General features: G+C 39.6%; 1 protein-coding gene and 1 pseudogene across 1 annotated transcript in view; one reads left to right on the top strand and one right to left on the bottom strand.

The window, feature by feature from the left end:
- HTR2A (5-hydroxytryptamine (serotonin) receptor 2A, G protein-coupled) overlaps positions 1-21,628 on the bottom strand; it is a 92,945-nt gene that overhangs the window by 40,632 nt on the left and 30,685 nt on the right. The gene's annotated exons all lie outside the window — the stretch shown is intronic.
- The window catches only part of LOC102253647, an 8,317-nt pseudogene continuing 6,186 nt past the window's right edge, over positions 19,498-21,628 (top strand).

Below are 21,628 nucleotides of genomic sequence, written 5' to 3'. Positions count from 1 at the left end.
GACCCTTTCACAGGGGTCGCCTAAGACCATCGGAAAACACATATATAATTACATATTGTTTTTGTGATTAATCACTATGCTTTAATTATGTTCAATTTGTAACAATGAAAATACATCCTGCATATCAGATATTTACATTACGATTCATAACAGTAGCAAAATTACAGTTATGAAGTAGCAACGAAAATAATTTTATGGTTGGGGGTCACCACAACATGAGGAACTGTATTAAAGGGTCGTGGCATTAGGAAGGTTGAGAACCACTGCTCTAGAGAGATGTGTCTGGAGAGGTTATGCAAGAGCCACATCTTGAAGACCCTTCTGTGTCATTTGGAGATGGTTTAACTTTAGTTTGAGAGGAAGGGACAGCCATTAAGTGACTTTAGGCAGTGAATGGAAATGATCAGATGAATGGCCTGGTAGTTTGGAAAGTGAATTAAAAAGTAACTACACTAGTAAAGAGCCTGATGCAGTAAGTAGGGTGAGAAGTGACAGACATAAGTTGTAGTGGGTACAGAGAAAAGTGGGAGGGATTTATAAGATATTAAGTGATAAGAATTGGCAGAATTTAGTGATTGGGTGTGGGTTCAAGGGAGAAAATGAGGACTAAAGGTTTTTAGCTTGATATAGTCATGGAACTTGAGAACTCATGGAGTGGGGGACAAGTTTTAGGAAGAAGGTAATGAGTCAGTTTGGGACACATTGATTTGCAAGTACTTAGTACATATCCAAATGGACCTCCTGGGTAAACAGCTGTGTGAATCTGGATAAGAAAGGTGTTAGGGATTCCTCCAGGATGAACCATTCAGACAGCTGTTGGGGGAGGACTCCAAAGAGAACTGAGTACTGAGCTGAGTCTTGAAGGATGAATAATAGTGGTCAGGTGATGAAGAGGGGTGGGGGTGGGGGGATGTTCCAGAAAGCAGGAGATTGTTGGTGAAAGAGAGCAGAAAGCAGTGAAGAAATATAGGGGTTGAGATGAAAAAAGAGGCCAGGAAATAATTTTTAATGGGTTTTACATGGCATGTTTTATGCATAGGGAACTAGAAAGAAGCCAATAAAATTCCGAGAGACAAGGAAGATGGCAAGAATGATGCTAAGGGTGACGGCTTGGCTGAAGGTGGGCCACTTGATAAGATGGGCAACACCAGGTAGGTGATGGCAAGGAATAGCTCTGAAAAAGTAAGATAGATGGGCCATAAACCTTGGTTTTTTATTTTACTAAAAAAGTCATGAGTTACTAAAAGATTGGAATTTGTTTTCATTACAAGAAACAGTGATTTTAATTACTTTTATTTGTAGTAAAGAATTTGTGGTGATATCATTTTACTTTTTTAAAAAAAATCAATATTAAGGTTCAGGAGTTAATTAGCAGGGCATATTTCTTTTCCAAATCTGATGCAGACCTCTGCAATAAAAGCTTTTAAAAAAATCTGTCCAAGGCCTCAAATGCAATTATGTGGGTGATTTCCCCTAATTTTTCAAATTTCAGCTGAAATAAAAATGGTCAGAAAAACCTTCCCTGAGCACTTTCTCTAAATAGTTCCCATTATTACTATCATGGTACTATGTCCTGTTCATTCACAGCACTTCCATTAGCTTCAAATTATATTTGTTTGATTATACATTTGTCTTTCTCTCTCATTATACTTAAGGTCTTTGGTTGGTGTCTGTGTTGTACAGGTTGGTAAATTGGCTGTCACCCCTAGCTAGACTTCTAATCTGAGGCCAGAATCCACTTTATGTTGCTATACAGGGGCGTATAGTACATGTAAATATTCACAATAATTAGATTGATCTAAGAAGAGATCATATGCTACCTGATGGTAACATGAAGAAATTAAAGCAAAACCATACTGCCAGATATGGTAAATGGGTAGGTGTGTCTGTGGGTATGGATTTGTGCTGGGGTCTGGGATAGAGAGATCTGTGGCAAGGGAGGATTGCAGAGAAATCACATTTATTTTCTTTTGGATGAAAGAATGTTATTGCTTCCAAATAAAGAGGAGAGCTTTACTGAAAGAACTCAAACTTAAACTATGTTGCTTGTGTGACTATCTTCTTAAGTACAGAGGTCGTTAGTGAACCTTTCTCCAGAAGTTGGCTTAATTGCATTCCAACTAGGCAGAATGAATTCTTAATCTGAACATATTTTATTTGCTTAATATGAATATTGTTGTATCAACAAAGTGGTCATTAGCAGCTATCAGTGGCTGTCCTTGACAAATTCCATTACTGAAATAATGAAATCTGATGGGTTAATATTATTAACATTTGCTAATGATTTTGCATTTGCAGAGCATGAGACTGTAATGAAATAGAGCTCCTTACTTAGGCAGTTTGACTACAGGGAGAAGGTGAGAAAATAAGTAATGAAAAGTTCAGGGAGCTTAATGAAAAATGGATAGCTCCCAGGAAAAATTTCCCAAATAAATGCAAATTCAGGTATATGTCTTTTAATCACTTTATTGAAAAGTTTGATTACTTAAAATTAGACTTTGTTTTTGTTGTAGGTAGGAATGGAAAGCTAAGTGGAGAAATAGGAATTTATCCTCTTAGAATGTCCTAGTTATTTCATAACAACTGGTAGAAAACTGAACTAAAATAATAAAATGAAGAAAGCAACCAGGTTCAGAGGTAAATGGAAGAAAAAAGCTTAGAATCAAGAAAAGAAGAATAAATAAGATGAAATCCTGTTGAGTGGTGGCATTTCTGAAATTTTGGCTGATGTACAAAAGATGTGATTTTATTTTTTTCTCCTAAGCAGCTTCCTTCTCACTAATATACTTTTAGATTATAAAAATTTTCCTTTCCTTAGCCCCAAAACAATTATTAAATTTCCAGTACCTCCAGACACATGGCCCAGCAACAAGAAGTACAACACAGCTCCTCTCCAGCAGAACAGCTGTGGGCAATGGAGTAAACTTGCTCCTATGATATAGTTTGGAAGACATTGGAAAGGTCTCTTCTCAAATTCTCTTACCTTCCTGAAATTTTCCCATCACAGATTCATTTCTTTGTATGAATCAAACATATTGATCTTTCCGGTACTCTCTGCTTATAATGCCCACATTTCTGGAAGAGGTCATTTAGAACCTACTAGCTCTTACCAGTCCTGTGGAGACTAAAGCGTGTAAAATGGGTTATTTTAGAGAAATTAGCATTTGGAAAAGGGGAAAACTGGCACTCATTAGAGGTGGAAAAGTCCAATTTTGCCTGTTCTACAGCTCCAAAGAGGAGGTTCTTTCTCTGGCTTAACTGATCTCTATTGCGAAAACTTCTTGAATCACTAATTCCCCAACTGAAGTCAATTTCAGTTTTTATGCCTTTACATTCTGCCAAAGAGCACATAATAATTATGAATATACATGGGGACAACATCCTTTATAAAACAGAATTAGATTCTGTCCTGCGATTGCCTGTCCTTTAGTTTAGTTTCTGGGTTAGTGGTCCAGGATTCTTCTAGTTTCTTACATAAAAAATTAGTTGTAGACTTATAAATGACCTCTATCTAAGCATGCAAAATAGAGAACCAGATGACAAGGAAGTTCCTTGACAGATTTGACTCACAAGAAAATAATTGTTCCTTCTGTAAGTGTACTTAAAAAAATCACAACATATAAGCAATGCATGTGTAGTTTTGAACCATTTTAAGCATATCACACATTAGAGGAGTTAGACTCATAACATTGAACTTATTAAATTTATTTTTTCCTGTGCATTACTTCATCCATTAAGGTTCTATTCTGTGGTAGATACCATACTCCAAGAGTATAGATGTAAGCATTGTGTAAGATATGTTCTGTGCAAATTAATGTTTCAGATGGTGCTGTCAAGCCCTGTGACATGAGGACTAGTTATTGTTAATCTTGAGATCATGTATCTTCCTGGCTATTTGAAAGGGTGAGATTTCTTTTGGTCTTTGCAGTCTCTTACTAGATTGTTTGTGATGAGTATCACATTCTGATTTTGTGCTTATCCTATATAATAAAAGGCTAATATGCAAATCGACCAAACGGCAGAACGACCAGTCACTATGACGCGCACTGACCACCAGGGGCCAGACGCTCAATGCAGGAGCTTCCCCCTGGTGGTCAGTGCACTCCCACAGGGGGAGCACCGCTCAGCTAGAAGCCCTAAGGATGTCCAACTGCGAGAGGGCCTAAGCCATCAATCAGACATCCCCCGAGGACTCCCGGACAGTGAGAAGGCACGAGCCTGGCTCAGGGACCCTCAAGTGCTCGAGTGCACAATTTTCTATATAATAAAAGCTCAGAGACCATTAAGGCGGAACAACCTTAATGGTCACTATGACATGCTGGCTGCAGGGGCCTCCACAGCGCCACTGCAGAGACTGAGGGCCCCCAGGCCAGTTGCGTGGCCGCTGTAAAGAAGAAGGTGAAGGTGGCCAGCATGAGCGTGCAGCTTGAGGTGAAGGCTCTGTGGGACAAATTCAATCAGCTGGGCACCAAGATGATCGTCATCAAGGCTGGCAGATCAGGGCTTCCCTCTCCCTGCTGCAACCCTCCCCATGTGGCACCAGTCTTGGGCAGTAGGCTTTAGCCCAATCCATGTGAGTGAGACTGAGAAGGTGAGGGGCGCGGCCTGGCCACCTGCCGGTTTCTTTTGGCACAGGCCAGCTCCTTCGCTCTTTGAGTCCTGGCTCTAGCGACAGCTGTCTGGCGGGCTGGGCCAGAGGGTACTGCTTGGGAGGCCAGGAAGGTGGCAGAGAGAAACCCTGTGGACCTGCTGCCTGACCAGAGCAGCCCAGGACCAGGCACCACCAGAAATGGACCGGCTCAGAGCACACCGAGCTTGGGGGAAAGGCAGCCGGCTCCCGGTGGATCCCACCTCAAAATAAACTAGGTCTTTGGTTCCTTAGTTCAGTCTATCCTGGCTAAAGAGGAGCAGGTGGGCACATTTTAGGGGAGAATTAAGACTCTAAAACAGTATGTTCTGTTCTGTGGAGATTGCTACCCAGTTCTCTTAGGCCTAAATTCTGGGTGATTGTGGGGCTAGGTCCACGTCTTCCAATTGGCCTGTATTTGTTGTAAGGGTCCAAAGAGAAGAAGGGGAACAAGTTTTTCGATGCAATGGATTTGACCAACAGACAAAGGTGAGTGTTGGCTATGTCTAAGGTACACACAGAGACACCAGCTCTGAGTCTGCCTGGCCAAAGGGAGCTCAGGGCCAGTTTACAGAGCCTTCTGGTGGTTTCTGTTTTCTTGCTGAGGCCATCCCCCCTGGAAAGCCTGGGGCCCATGCTCAGCTCCAGCTCAGTGGGTCTTCTCCAGGCCCCTTCCCCCAGCTGGCCCTGCCCTGATCACATACACACACACACACACACACACACACACACGCACCCCGATCGGAGACAGGGCTGGCCAGCCAACCTCCTGTGGCCCGGCCCGATCAAATTCATGCACTGAGCCTCTAGTTCATTAATAAAACTTTTCTTTCTCTACTACCTTTGTTGAGAGGTTTTTTGGGTTGAGAGAATTTGTTTTTAACCAAAATTTCCAACAAGATCTAAAATTGACTATATAGGTATACCTCATGCTCTTAAAATACTCACCCAAATCTCCAGAAGATGTGAACATGTTTGCAAATACAACAACAGAGACTTTAGAGAGTTAGGTGACTGACCTGTGGGGAAACTGTCAGTGTCAATCTCTGGTTCTCCTCTCTCTAAATATGGCCGATTTCTATTAGAACATATTTTGCTCCCCCATCCTATAATTATAGCTAATAATGCATTGTAACTTTAGGACAAAGAAGACTAATTTTACAATATTTCAAAGAGTGAAGTAACAGAAATGTGCATTGTCCTAGACTTCATGTAGCCAGGAACTGTCAGCTAGCTGAGAATAAGGGCTGCAAGTAGGGCAGTGGGGAGGAGAGAGGCTCAGCTGTTGGGGGCTTGAAGTTAGTGAGTGAATGACATGACAGAAACATAACTCTTTTATGGCTTCAAAAGATAGGACAAGATGAAGCAATGGTTCAAAGTTTACTAAGAGAAAAGAAGTGTAGAAGAGATATTAGGCTTGTTTTAGCACCAAGGCTGAAACAGACAGCAACACAAAATAATTCTGGCTCCACCAGGCTGAGATGCAGAATGAAACCAGTACTGTATCACATGGGGCACACCTAGAGTGGTGCTGTCTAATGGAACTGTCTGTGATGATGGAAGTGTTTTATGTGATGTGTCCTGTGATGATATAAGTGTCCTGTGATGGTGTGCTGTCCTATGTAGTAGCCACCAGTCACATATGCATTAATTTTTTAAAATTTCTTTATTGATTAAGGTATTACATATGGGTCCTTATTCCCCCATTGTCCCCCAGACCCCCCACTCATGCCCTCACCCCCCCATTGTCTGTGTCCATTGGTTGGGCTTATATGCATGCATACAAGTCCTTTGGTTGATCTCTCCCCCTTACCCCCACCCTCCCCTACCTTCCCTCTGAGGTTTGACAGTCTGATCGATGCTTCTCTGTCTCTGGATCTGTTTTTGTTCATCAGTTTATGTTGTTCATTAGAGACCATAAATGAGTGAGATCATGTGCTATTTATCTTTCTCTGACTGGCTTATTTCATTAGCATAATGCTCTCCAGTTCCATCCATGCTGTTGCAAATGGTAAGAATTCCTTCTTTTTTACCACAGCGTAGTATTCCATTGTGTAGATGTACCACAGTTTTTTAATCCACTCATCTGCTGATGGGCACTTAGGCTGTTTCCAAATCTTAGCTATGGTGAATTGTGCCACTATGAACATAGGGGTGCATATATCCTTTCTGATTGGTGTTTCTAGTTTCTTGGGATATATTCCTAGAAGAGGGATCACTGAGTCAAATGGGAGTTCCATTTTTAGTTTTTTGAGGAAACTCCATACTGTTTTCCACAGTGGCTACACCAGTTTGCATTCCCACCAGCCGTGCATGAGGGTTCCTTTTCCTTTTTCTCCGCGTCCTCGCCAGCACTTGTCATTTGTTGATTTGTTGATGATAGCAATTCTGACAGGTGTGAAATGGTACTGCTATTCTTAAAATGCTAACTATATGCTAGGACTAGAGTAGGCATAAAATACCTGGCATGTGTTTTATATCTAAAATACTTTATATCTACAATCTGGTGCCAACTGACCTTCATCCTGGAAAGTGAAGGCTAACATCTTGACATATGATTAGTCTCAGAGAAAGAGCCATTTTTAATTTGAATCTGTATTGTTCCATGACTTATCATTTGTAAATTTATATCAACATAATGACAGAGTCTGGTATATATGTGAGTGTGCTATGTAGTATAAATGTCTGAGGAGACAATTCTCCATGGAACTTTGAATTTCTATTCCTCCAGAGTATTTTTCCATGACAGTTATAGTGTCTCCATCAGGAGCAGAGGGCAGGCTGCTTACTGCTCATCATAAAGGATTCAGGTTTGTTAAGCTCAGATTTCTTTTCTGTAATGCAATATACTGTGTGTGTAGTTGTTATAGGGCCCTATGGCATCACCCTGTAGGAATTGGGGCTCAGGCAACAGTGGAAAAGAAGCGATGATACTCTGGCTATTGTTAGCACAGGTAATCTCTGATCCAAGGCTCTCATGTCATCTGCCAGCATCCACGAAACTGTAGCAGGCTAACTTAGAAGCTTTGCAAGTAAACTAAAATCTAAGCTCCACCCTTTAGTCTTCAAATCTACTATTTAAATGAATTAGAGATTTTGTTAGAACAGGAGAATAAAGAAATTTTAAAAAAGGAGAAACCTTATAAACAGGTTATTGAAGATTTTTTCTGAAATCTAAATTTTAACTTTCTTTGTTCTGATGGAATTCAGTACAAAGTACCCAGTTTATAAAATAGAAAATAAAAAAGATAGTTCATAAATTGTCCCAGCACTTCTGCAAAGAGATTGGTCAATCCTTAAGTAGTTGGTCTCCTTAAGCAATTAATTGGAAACCTAGATCATAACTTTGTGAATTTAACAGACTAGCAATGGAAATTTTATTTCCATTTTCAAACACCTTTTCTTTTCATCTCTTTTAAACTATGAGGATGTCTTTTCTCTAGAAAGGTCAGACTTCAGGAAGGCCATAACATTTAAATAATCTGAAAGCTTAGATCCTCGGATGTACACAGTTGCCAGAACTGGGTCAGAGAGAGTCAAGCTGAATGAAATTATTGAAGGCTGCTCTAGGGATGGAAATGCAATCTGAAGATGAAATGGAGGCAAAACTCTGAAAGCTTGGTATTGAGACTTAACATCTGTACAAGGTCTTTGAGGGTCAAGGCACTGCCAAGAACAAAAAAACTATTCAGCAGATCATGCATTTGGAGGCATCAACCATATGACCATTAGCAAACCTCAACTCAAGGAATTATATACTACCTAATGTTTACCTAAAACACCACTGCTAGTTTTATTTATTTTTTCCTTAAACGAGAGAACTAGCACCCTAGAAGATATATAATTATTATGCCTAGTTCTTTGAGCGAACCTACTCATAGGGAATATAAATATAGGAAATTTCCTATATTTAACTGAATTCCTCTTTTGTCCTTTATGTAGCATTGTTTTTTTTGTTGTTTGTTTGTTTGTTTGTTTAGAGAGAGAGAGTGGAAGAGAGAGGGAAAGACAGAGAGAAATATCGATGTGAGAGAAAAACATTGATTGGTTGCCTCCTGCACAGCCCTGACCAGGCCCGGTTGGGAGGAGCCTGCAACGGAGGTACGTGCCCTTGACCAGAATCAAACCCCAGACCCTTCAGTCTGCAGGCCAGTGCTCTATCCACTGAGCCAAACCAGCTAGGGCTATATAGCATTGCTATTATTTATTTTTAGGCACTTCCCCAAGGAAGTCTAGAGTGACTATTTATCCTTAAATCATCCAGAAGTGCTTTACAAACTACATGTATGTACATTTACTGGCTACTAAAATATTGCCATTTATAAAGATGGAAAAAAGTTATTCATGGCTAAATTAACATTCTAAACAAAAATTTCAGTACGTACTGAAATACTTTTAAATAAGAAATTTAGGTAAACAACTTTTTGCAAATATTTACTTTTTATTCCCAGGTTGTTTAATAATATAACTTGTAGTGATAAAATAACATTAAGAAATCTGAAAGAAGTAAAAATTGAAAATAGATTAAGAAATAAAAAAGGAGATGAGTGGATAAAAAAGCAGTGGTACATTTATACCATGGAATACTATGCAACAGTAAAAAAGAAGGATCTCTTACCCTTTGAGATGGCATGGAGGGAACTCCACGTCCACGTCCCGGTGGTCCAGGGGTATGTACTCACCTTCGGGGGTCACCCGAGGCTGCAGCAAAAGACAAGGGGCCCAAGACAGATGCAGGGAGATGAGAGGAGACAGAGAGGATGAGAGAAAGCAATGGACGTGCAGAAAAGGAGAAGAGTAGAGACTGGGAGGGGGGAGGGTGGGGAGAGATTAAACAAAGAACTTATATGCATATATGTATAACACATGGATACAGACAGCAGTGGGGTGAAGGCCTGGGGGGGATGAGTGCCGGGTAGAGGGGGTCAATGGGGAAAAATGGGGACATCTGTAATATTTTCAACAATAAAGATAAATTTAAAATTTTTTTTTTAAGAAATAAAAAGGAATTGAAGTAGATATGACACCAAAAGCACAAACAACAGGGAAAAAATAGATAAATTGGGCTTCACCAAAATTAAACTTATGTGTATATAAGGACATTATCAAAGTGAAATCACAACCTATGAATGGGAAAAATATTTGTAAATCATATCTGAAAATTTTAATATCCAGAATATATATATATATATATATATATATATTCCAAAACTCACATAGGTGGCCTTAAACCCAAGAAACTAGTCTTTTAAAGTTGCATCACTATACATAACTCGACAAAAATCCCAATTAAATGGGCAAAGGACTTGAATAGACACTCTCCAAAGAGGATATACAAAGGCCAATAAGCATAGAAAATTAAATTAGTCACTAAGGAAATGCAAATTAAAGCCACAATGAGATCCTAATTCGCACATACCAGGATGGCTAGAATAAAAAAAAAAAAAAAGAAAAGAACAAGCTATGCTGTGAAAAATGGAACACTCATATTTTTCTGATGGTAATGGAAAATGTTTGGCAGATCCTCAAAAAGCTAAACATAGAATTGCCATGTGACCCAGCAATCCCACTCTTCGGTATTTAAAATAACTAAAAACAGGACTAGAACAACTCCTTGTATGCCGATGTTTATCGCAGCCTCATTCACAACAGCCAAAAGGTGGAAACAACCCAAGTGTCCATTGACAGATAAATTAATGCACAAAATGTACATATAATGGACTCTTATTTAGTTATACAAAGGAATAAAGTTTTGATACCTGCTATAATATAGATAAACTTTGCAAACATACTAAGTGAAGTAAGCAAGACACAAAAGGACAAATATAATTCTGCTTATGTAAAATATCTAAAATGGACAAATTTATAGAGAAATAGAGTAGAGGTTACCAGGGCCTGGGGTAGGAGGAAATGGGGAATAATTGCTGAATGGTTAGAATTTTTTTGGGGGGTAATAAGTTTGGAAATAGATAGTGGTGATAGTTACACAAGACTGTAAACATAATACCATTGAATTAATACCTAAAAATAGTTAAAGTGGCAATTTGTTTTACAATAAAAAATTTAAAACTGTCTATCTTTATTTGTGATTAGAAAGAAATGAAACTTCTAAATTGGTGAAATAAAAGCTCTCTTAAACAGAAAAAAAGTGAAGAAATTACCAAAGTAAATATGCCTGAGGTAATTATAGGCAAAAAATACTAAAAGAACAAATATAGACTAATGTAGGTATAAAATAAAATTAATCATATTAAATGCCAAATTACTGTTTTGAATATGCTACTTTATTAGTCAAAACTGGAAACAGAATTGGGAGAACAACTAACAGATTATGCTATTATACCAACATGAGGTAATAGCCTGTAGCCATTCAAATCATAATTTTGAAGCCCATATGGAAAAATGGAAATTGATAATTAGCTTAGGAATTCAGTATTCCAAGTTGCTCATGTTAATACAATGTTATGTGAAAATATCAGAATACAGAATAGCACAAATGATATCTTTGCTGAAATATATTTTAGTGGGGAACAAAATATTAAAAAATAGTTCTAGTGATATCATTGTAATTAACCCAGTTATAAGTAACTGGAAAGGAGCAAAGGGAAGGCCAAATATTACAGTTATTTGTGCAGCTTTGCCAGGAAGCTGCAGTTCCCCAGGTAGCCACCAGAAGGGTCTGGACCAGGGAAGAATAGACTCATGCCCAGTGAAGTCTAGGTGAAACAGGGAAGGTACTTGTCTGTCAGTCACTCCTGGGAACAGGTCATTGGCTAGAGTAGGTGTGACCACTGCAAGTGTGGGAAGATTTAAGATATTTGAATCTCCTAAACAAAGGAGTTGCTCTCTTGCTCTCCTGTGCTCTTGCCTCCTGGCCTGCGGGACTCTCTTGCATTTGCCCACATGGCTCATGATCATGTGGACCTCACACAATGGACTGATGGACTGCAATTAGCCTAATGCTAAACTGGACCCAACTCCACCATGGAACAGAAGCTTTGGACACTGGCTTTGCTTCTAGCTCTACTGAATCCCCAGCTGCATATCTTCCAGGATTGGATTAATGGAAATGGGCCTTTGGAAACCTAAGGATGTAATTCCATGCAAATAAAAATTACTAATACTCCTGTGCAAGTCTCAGAAAATTCTTCTTCTCAAGATATCATAAGGACCAAACCCCCAGCACCCAGTGTGGAAGGGGATCCTCCACTTTCACTGATAATACTAGGATTAAAATATTTCAAATGTTATTGCTTTATTCATGTTTTTTTTTAATGAAAAATGAAAAAAATTGGTTGGCTCAATACCTTGCATCTTTATTAGTATAATTACCTATTGTGCAAAGTAACTTTGGAATTTTGAGGTAAATTTCTTTTATCCTGGAGCTGTATCAGTTACATTCAATTTTAATCTGAAGACTTGCTTTGTCTAAATTGGGCTAAAATTAATGAGAGTAGAGATAAATCAGTGGTTTAAAGATAAATTAAATTTTTATTAAGTTTTGCTTGGGATCTATCTCACTAAATATTCTCACTTAATACCAAGGCTTCAGGATTCAAGTTATATAACTTTAGGACTATAGAGTTGATAATTAGCTTAGGAATTTGGTAGTCGAAGCTCCTCATTTAACAAGTGAGGAAACAGACATAGGTGGCTCACATGCTGACAAAAGCAACAGCTCAGGTTGCCTGGGTCTTAATACTCTGCTCATTCTACCAGTGTAGCTTCTTATCTTGTGCTGAGCTCTGCATGAGCTCTCCTCTATAGACAGAGGAGCTTGGTGCTAGAAGGTATAATTTCAAAATGTTGTTAGTGTATTGTTAATTTATACTAAATTAACTAAGCTCATCATCCCTTCTCTCCTCCCTCTCAACCTTTAGAATCTTTTATATTGTGAAAATTATTTCAACCTACCAATAATTGAACTTTAGTACATGCTAGAAACTTTATATAGCAAAAGCTTCCAAAAGAGCTATGAAATCAACCTGATTCTGATTTTTTAATCTTTCCTTGTGAAAAATCTGTTAAAAGTCCATAAACCAAAAATGGTAAATTTTGACCTAAAAATAAAACAAAACAAAGGAAATCAATCACAACATCCTGCCTTCTTTATGATTGTTATCTACTCAGTTCTTGAGAGGGGAACTGGATTAAAAGAGAACTCCTTTTGGTCCATTGGTTCTCCCTTAGCAATAGTCTAAGTCTATTGCTGGCCTATATCAGGCTGCTGAGTCACTGATTGGGTTGCTAAATAATCAGTTGTCTCTCTGAGACAAGCAAGTCACCCTGAAAAAAGCATTACTCTTTCTAGAGGGTCAATGATTTAGTTGATTCACCCAAGAACTAACACAATTTCAAAATAATTAGAAAGTGTTGTATAGTTTTCAGATAGACAAAAAGACTGGCGGTTGTAGATATACCACAATTTTTGGTTAGGCCAATAAGAGGTTTCAGCACCCTTCTTTGTATTTTGACATCCAACTTGTTCTGAGTGTGATTTTGAAGGTCAAATGGAGACACAGAAATAAAATGCCTTGCTACCAGGACAAAGGCATCTTTGTTCAGAGACTTATTAACAATTTTGGGTATTGAGACCTAACTGTGGAAAATGGAATTATAAAGCTGGAAAAGATTATCAAATGGAATTCAATTCTAGATAAATCTCACATAAGACTTACGATTTTTCTAAACTATTTCAAAAGAGCTCCAGGGAAATTACTTGAGTTCTCTCTCTCTGTGTCTCTCTCAAATCCTGGTAATGTGTTATTGATGGGCAGTCATATCTTTAAAATATCATGGTGCTTTTTGGCATGTGAGAAAGTACCTTATTACCTTGACCAATTTGGAGTGAAAGGGTAGGTTTTACCCCAAATTGGCAATGTAGTACTGTTATACTTAGTTTTACACCAAATATAATTTTAGAAGAGATAATAAAGAATCAAGGCCAATGCACCTGCTTAAAGAACTCAAAGACATATAGGACATGGCCCCACCCTGCCCTTGAGAGGTTAAACACCTAGTATGCTCTATTGCATTGTGTGACAGTTCCATGCACTACTGGTGGAGGTGCTTACATGGTTTCTTGTGAAGAAGTGTACACACAATGTACATATCTGAAATTAAATTTTAAAGAGTACATATGCAATGCAATCTATGAGGATGCACATGAAAAACAACAACTATACAAATTCTAAACTGATAGTTCAGGCAGTGCTTCCTGGGCTTCCTCTCAATTCCTGCTGAATCAGACTATCTGGAAACAGTCTCTAGAAATATACATTTCCTTGTAATTCTAATGCACTTCCACAGTTTCCTTATAGAAATGTCATCATTTACAGAAACAAAGTGGGTTCTTGATACTTAGGAATAAACTTAACCAAGGAGGTAAAAGACCTGTACTCTGAAAACTACAGGATGTTAAAAAAAAGAGGTAAAGACATAAACAAGTGGAAGAATATACTGCATTCACAGATTGGAAGAATTGACATCATTAAAATGTCCATACTACCTAACACAATCTATAGATTCAATGCAACCCCTATTAAAATACCAACAGCATATTTCAAAGTTCTAAAACAAATACCCCCAAAATTTATATGTATCCAAAAATACCTCAAATAGACACAGAAATCTTGAAAAAGAAAACAAACTTGGAGGAGTCACAATACCAGATATAAAGTTATATTACAAAGCCATTGTAATCAAAACAGCCTGGTACTGGCACAAGAACAGGCATATAGATCAATGGAACAGAACAGAGAACCCAGAAATTGGCCCAATAAATGGTGTTGGGAAAATTGGACAGGTACTAGTACATGTAAAAAAATGAAACTAGACCACTAACTGACACAATATACAAGAATAAACTAAAAATGAATAAAAGACTTAAATGTAATTTGTGAAACCATAAAAATTTTAGAAGAAAACATAGGTAGCAAAATCTCAGACATCTCATGTAGCAGAATTTTCACCAATACAGCACCAAGGGCAAAAGCAACAAAGGAAAAAATAAACAAATGGAACTATACCAAACTAAAAAGTTTCTGAACAGCAAAAGAAATCATCCTTAAAATGAAAAGGGAACCCACTGTATGGGAGAACATATTTGTCAATGACACATCTGATAAAGAGTTAATTTCCAAAATATATAAGGTACTCATACAACTCAACAAAAGGAAGACAATCTGATTTAAAATTGGGCAGGGGACCTCAATAGGCACTTCTCCAAAGAGAACATACAAGTAGCCAAGAGATACATGAAAAAATGTTCAATGTCATTAATCACAGAGATGCAAGTTAAAACTATGAGATATCACCTCACACCTGACAGAATGCCTACAATCAATAAATAAAAAAACAACAAGTGCTGATGAGGATGTGGAGAAAAAGCAAATCTAGTACAGTGTGGCTGGGAATGCAGACTAGTACAGCCACTAGAAAGCAGTGTGGAGTTTCCTAAAAAAATTAAAAATGGAACTGCCTGGCCAGACTGTGTGGCTCAGTGTTTGAGCATCAACCCATGAACCAGGAGGTCATGGTTCGATTCCCCAGTCAGGGCACATGCATGGGTTTTGGGGTTGGATCCCCAGTAGGGGGTGTGCAGGAGGCAGCTAATAAATGATTCTCTCTCATCATTGATGTTTTTATCTCTCTCTCCCTCTCCCTTCCTCTCTGAAATCAATAAAAACATAAAAAATGGAACTGCCCTTTGACCCAGTGATCTCCCTTCTAGGAATATATCCTAAGAATCCCCCCCCCCAAAAAAAAACCCAGAAAGAATATATGCACCCTATGTTCACAGCAACACTATTTACATTAGCTAAGATCTGAAAACAGCCCAAGTGCCTATCAGTAGATGAGTGGATAAAAAAGCTATGGTACATTTACACAGTGGAGTACTACACAGCTATAAAAGGGAAGGACCTCTTACCCTATGTGACATCATGGAGGAATCTTGAGATGATTATACTAAGCAAGATAAGCCAGTCAGGGAAAGACAAGTATGACATGATCTCACTTATATGTGGAATCTAATGAACAAAACAAAATGAGGAACAAAATAGATTCAGAGACATGGAAGCATGCAACAGACTAATGAATCTCAGAGGGAAGGGTAATGTGGCGTAGGTGGGAAGAGATTAACCAAAGAACTTATATGCATATATGCATAACCCATGGACACAGACAATAGTGTGGTGAAAGCCTGGGGTGGAAGAAGGGGTCAATGGGGGAAAAAAGGGGGACACCTATAATACTCTCAACAATAAAGATAAAAGCAAAAACAAAACAAAGTAGGTTCTCATCCAACAGTGAAATTGTCTTCAGCTATGGGTCATCATTTCTATCTATTTCACATTGTTTCAGAAACTAGTCTGTTCATGGTTATTATGGTTGATTTGAAAAGTATTTTACTTTCAGAGTTCAGGCTCATTCTCTGAGTTTTTCACTCACTTTTTTTGAACACTCTTACCAATGGTTTAGCAAAACATGAAGAAAATACCTCAGAACAGTCAGTTTGCAAGTTCTGGCTGCTGGAAGGGCTGGTTGTAGGAGTGCACAAGGCCACAACCAGAATCTAAAAGTTCTCCATTACCCTGAGGAACATTCCCTATTAACATTGTTGCTGTAATTGCTTTCACTTTTATGAGAAATGTAAACACTAAAAAATGAAACCTCATTAATATAATTAAAATATTCCTTGCTTGAAGTAATAAGGCTCTCTCCTGCTGAGTTTAAAGCTCCAAGTTATGAAAAACAAAAGTGGGACTTTAAGCTTTTGTCTCAAGTTAGAATGTGAAGTTCTCATGGTATTTGTTTCTCCTTCTTAGCTATGTCTAGACTAGCTTTGCCATACCTGTTTTAATGGAAACAGATATTAAAATCTGTGAAAATCCTGGAAGTTACTGTAGAGATGTTTATCCAAACTTTCTTGCTGTACTTTGTCAGGTGAGGTCTCATATGTAAAAATGTGGGCACAGGTGGACATATTACTTTAAAGATGACTTGCCAGGGGCGGGGGGAGAACTACAAGGCCTCTCAGAAAATCCTGTTTCTCTCCCTCACTTTATTTCCTTATCCCTTCCTTCCTTTCTTTCCCTCTGCTTTTTTTATTCATTTATTTTATTAAATCAATCAACCAACGTAATTAAGCTCTTATATATAGTTAAAAAGACATACACTCCCTTTTCTCCTTTATGGGTTAGGCTCTTTAATAGATGGCTTTAGGAGACAAACTAATCAGCAGGGATACTGTCTTTGAGCATATCCAGGGAGCATGTCTATTAAAACAGATAGAATAATAAAAGATTTGGTGTCTTTGCATCATGAGCATCCAACACATAATGGCTCAATATACATCTAAGAATGATGATGCCTGGATAGAATGGTTGAGGACACAGTAGAATACTGATAGATGTGACTAGGAAGGTATTGGGGAGTTAGGGTAGCTGGGATACATAAAGGGAACCTCTCCTTTCCCTTTAAGTAGAGAAATCATCAGTACATTGTTTGTAATATATCATAGTCATTTACCAGTGGTTCAGAAGCCAGTGCCTAAAATGGAAATAGATACAATAACCAGCCCACTGAACACAATAAATGAAGATCAACTTTATTCCAGACAGGGCTAAATATCTTTCATTGGGTGACACAAAATTTTAATAAGCAACAGCCCTTATCTCACCAAACAGATGAGTTAATTGCTGTGTTAGGGAAATAAGAGCACCCCTGAGTTACACAGGCCTATCAACTGGGTGATTTCTGAATTCCTATATCAAATGTATAAACTGGGTGGTATTATTGAATAAAATTAACAGTGGGAATTAACTTGGTCATGTTTTAACCATTTGAATGTAGTCTGTAATTGTGGTCATTTATATAAATTTTATAATGATTCATTTGGGAGCTAAAAGGGAATAGGAGGGCTTCTGGTGAAGATGGTAGTGTACATAAATGTGGCACTTGCATCCTCCCACAAGCACATCAAAATTAGAGCTAACTACAGAAAAACCATTGTTCATAGCTGCTTGAAATCTAGTGGAACAAAGTCCTACAATTAAGGATATGAAGAAGAAGCTACGTGGAGACTGGTAGGAGGGGCAGAGATGCAGAATATGCTGGTCACATACCCACGTGTGGCAGACAAATATCAGGAGGAATAACTCAGCTTTGAAGGTCCCCACTGAAGAGTGAGGGGTTGAAGCCCACACTAGTCTTGTAGCCCAGGGTTCCAGTGCCAGGAAAAGAAGTCCTCATAACTTCTGGCCATGAAGGCTAGTGGGAATTGAGGCTGAGTGAGAAGGAAGGCTGCTGGTCTCTCAGGCAATTCCTCTTTAAGGGCCCACATAAGAACTTACTCAAACTCACTCCCTTTGAGCTACAGTGCTGGCTGGGCAAGCAGTTCAAAAGGCACCAGAGACATACAGGGAAGAACTGAATTGCCTGGCATCAGGAGTAGAACTGGAGGAACAACTTTCTTCCAGACAGAAGTGCTGGCAGAGGCTATTGTTTCTTCTCTGAGGCCTTCCCCTACAAAACCATGTCTGAGTCTCCACCAATCTGGTTATCACTGCTTTTCCCACCCTGGTGATTCCATGACAACCTGCCCCACCCAACTTGCAGGCCCACCCAAGTTGTTTCCAGTCACTTTTCCATACAAATGGCTTGTCTTGGCTCATACTTTAGACTTCCCTAAAATCTCTTGAACAAGCAACATTTGTGTACACTGTACCTCTTGCCAAGTGGCTCCAGGCCCATCACTAGCAGCAGCTAGCCTCTTTTCACAACTAGGCCTCTCCTGGGCACCTCCAAGACCAGTACAAGTGGCAGTCATCTGCAGATCACTTTTTAGTTCATGCTGGGTGGCCCTGGGCAGAACATAGGTGGTTGCTGACCTTGGCCTGCACCTCCCAGGAGGCCCCAATGAACAGCTTCAGACCATGTTAAAGCATCACCCAAACACCTCCATAAGGGACACACTCAGGTGGCAGACTCAGTGGGCAACAGAGCCCCACTGAAGTGGATCCTACCTTATGGAGAAGGACCCTGCATAGCAGATCCTCCATGGTGGTCTCAACCAGTCCTTGCAACTGATCGGCCGGGGGGTAAATCCCCCAAATTGACATGCAAATAGCAATCAAAGCTCAACTACAATATGAGGGTATGTACAGTCCACACTGGGTGAGGAGGAAGGTGGGAGGGTGGTGGGGCCACACCTGGAGTTCCCAGCTCAGGTCAATGGGGAGACTGTGCCATTGGAGCCTACAGGACACCTACTACATTAGCCCACTCTACCAAGCCTGGAAGACATAGCAACTCTACATAGTGCATAGAAACAAACACAGGGAGGCTGCAAAAATGAGAAGACAAAGAAACACATCCTAAATAAAAGAATAGAACAAAACTCCAGGAAAAGAACTAAATAAAATGGAGATAAGCAATCTACTAGATGCAGAGTTCAAAACACTGGTTATAAGAATGCTCAATGAATTTAGTGGAAGTAATTAACTTCAATAGCACAAAAATGGGCATGGAAACCATAAAAAAGAATCAGTGAGAAATGAAGGATACACTAACTGAAATGAAGAATAATTTACAGAGACTCAATAGTAGAGTAGATGAAACCAAGAACTAATTCAGTGATTTGGAATATAAGGAAACAAACAAACAAAAAAACAATAAAAAAACAAAAAGAAAAAAGAATTTAAAAATGAGTATAGAATCGAGCCTCCCTGGGTTGCGCCGGCCGCTGTGGAGGCAGGGCCTCCTGCCCAGAAAGCAGGTTTCTGGAGAAGGTCCCGCAGGTGGCAGAACTTGACCTGAGCCTTGAAGGGAAAGACTTTGGGAAAGGCAAGTGGGCATGACAGGGAATACTGTGAGTTTGTGTTGTCTCAGAGTGTTCTGCTAAAATTCAAGAGACTATTTATCAACTTGATAAGTACAAGTACTAGAAAGGCAGTGCCAAAGGTGTAGTTGATAGCCATCTCACATGGGATAGGACTTGGTCTCCCCACACTTCTGAACCCATGAAGAGAAGATGGGAAGCAAAACTGAAGCAAATTGAAGAGCGAGCATCCCATTATGAAAGGAAGCCCTTGTCCTCAGTGTACAGGCCCAGGCTGTCAAAGCCAGAAGAGCCGCCCTCTATTTGGAAACTATTTCCTCGCCAAACTCAGGCTTTTAATTTTGTTAAAAGCTGCAAAGAGGATGTTCATGTATTTGCTTTGGAATGCGAGGTGGGCGATGGACAACGTATTTACCTTGTAACAAGCTATGTTCAGCTTTGGTTTCATTATAAATCCTGAAAACATCTCTTACACTGCTATGAAGTAATTCCTGAAAATGCTGTTTGCAAGCTCTATTTTGATCTGGAATTTAACAAACTTGCCAATCCTGGAGCTGATGGAAAAAAGATGGTTGCATTACTCATTGAGCATGTTTGTAAAGCACTTCAAGAGTTATACAGAGTTAACTGTTCAGCTGAAGATGTTTTAAACTTAGATTCTAGCACTGACGAGAAATTTAGCTGCCATTTAATATTTCAACTTCATGATGTGGCATTTAAAGATAACATTCATGTCGGTAATTTTGTGAGAAAGATTTTGCAGCCGGCTTTTCATTTGATTGCCAGTGGAGATGATGAAGATGATGGTGGGATTCCAGGGACAACCGGCCAAGCATTTTCCCATTTTTCTGAACCACCAATTAAACAAGGAATTTCCTTCAGTGAAATTCCACAGATGAGGAGATAGGAGAGAGCTGCACGTTGACCTCCAAGGCCCTGGAGAGGCTGGGGTCCGCCAAGAGGAGCGACCCTGACCTTTCCTTCTTAGTTGTGAAGGATCCTGCAGGGAAAAGGCGTCTTTTTGTAGATCTAGGAGTTTATACAAGAAATAGGAACTTTCTGCTGTATAAGTCATCAAAAAAGGGAAAGCCTGTGGTGTTGGAGGTCGCTGAAGATAACAGATTTTCTCTTACACAATCAAAGAATACTTCTGAAGAGGAACAGTATTTCCTCTCTTCTTTGGTCAGCAATGTCAGATTCTCAGATACTTTACGAGTACTTAGATGTGATGCATCCGAGAATAAACAAAAACAGGCTGGGAATTTTAATAGTACCAGCACTTCAGAAAACATTGAAGGTTTTCAGGGCTCGCCCTACCCTGAAATTGATCAAGTTGTTCTTTCTTTGGTGAATAAAAATGGCATTAAAGGAGGGATTCGGCGTTGGAACTACTTTTTTCCAGAAGAATTATTGGTTTATGACATTTGTAAATATCGCTGGTGTGGAAACACTGGAAGAGCCCACAAGAGTAATAATATCATAGAACCAAGATGGCGGCGTAAGGTGCAGACCTGTGCGTGCTGCCTTCCACAACAACATTGAAAATACCAACTATAAGACAAAACAGCTATCATTCAGAACCATGGGAAATCTGGTCCAGTGGAAGTTCTACAACTGGAAGGAAAGAAAGAAGAGCATTGAGACTGAGTAGGATATGCAGAGGAGCCAAGAACAGAGGTACGGAGTCCCGCGCCAGGTGGGCTGCAACTGGATGCACGGTTTTTTTCAATCGAAAGGGGTTACAAACTCTCGAATCCACTGAGCTTGTTTGGGGTGGGATTCTGAGGTCCCAGACCCCTACGGGGAGAGGCAGGACGGCCTTGCAGCGGGTTGGAGAGCGAGGGCGGCTTTCTCGCGGAGCTGCTCACCGGCACTCGGGGACGTGGAGATGCGGAGTAGCAGAGAGGCGATGAGTCGCGGAGACCCCATTGCTGTTTGCTCCGCCCTGGTGATTCCCTGAGACTCCGCCCTATTCAATTTACATCACCGCCCAAGCTGTGCCAGTGGCACAAAAGGAACACCTGCGCTTTTGCAGCGTAACCCAACAAACTGCAGATTTCAACTCCTCGCACCCATAAGGGACACACTCAAGAAGCAGAATCAGGTTCAGAGGAAGCCGGAACCGTACCCAGCTGGGCCAGCAACATGGAACCGCTGTA

This window comes from Myotis brandtii, unplaced genomic scaffold (genome assembly GCF_000412655.1).
Source record: "Myotis brandtii unplaced genomic scaffold, ASM41265v1 scaffold15, whole genome shotgun sequence".
Classification (NCBI taxonomy): Eukaryota; Metazoa; Chordata; class Mammalia; order Chiroptera; family Vespertilionidae; genus Myotis; species Myotis brandtii.
This window is presented reverse-complemented; position numbering and strand designations above follow the sequence as displayed.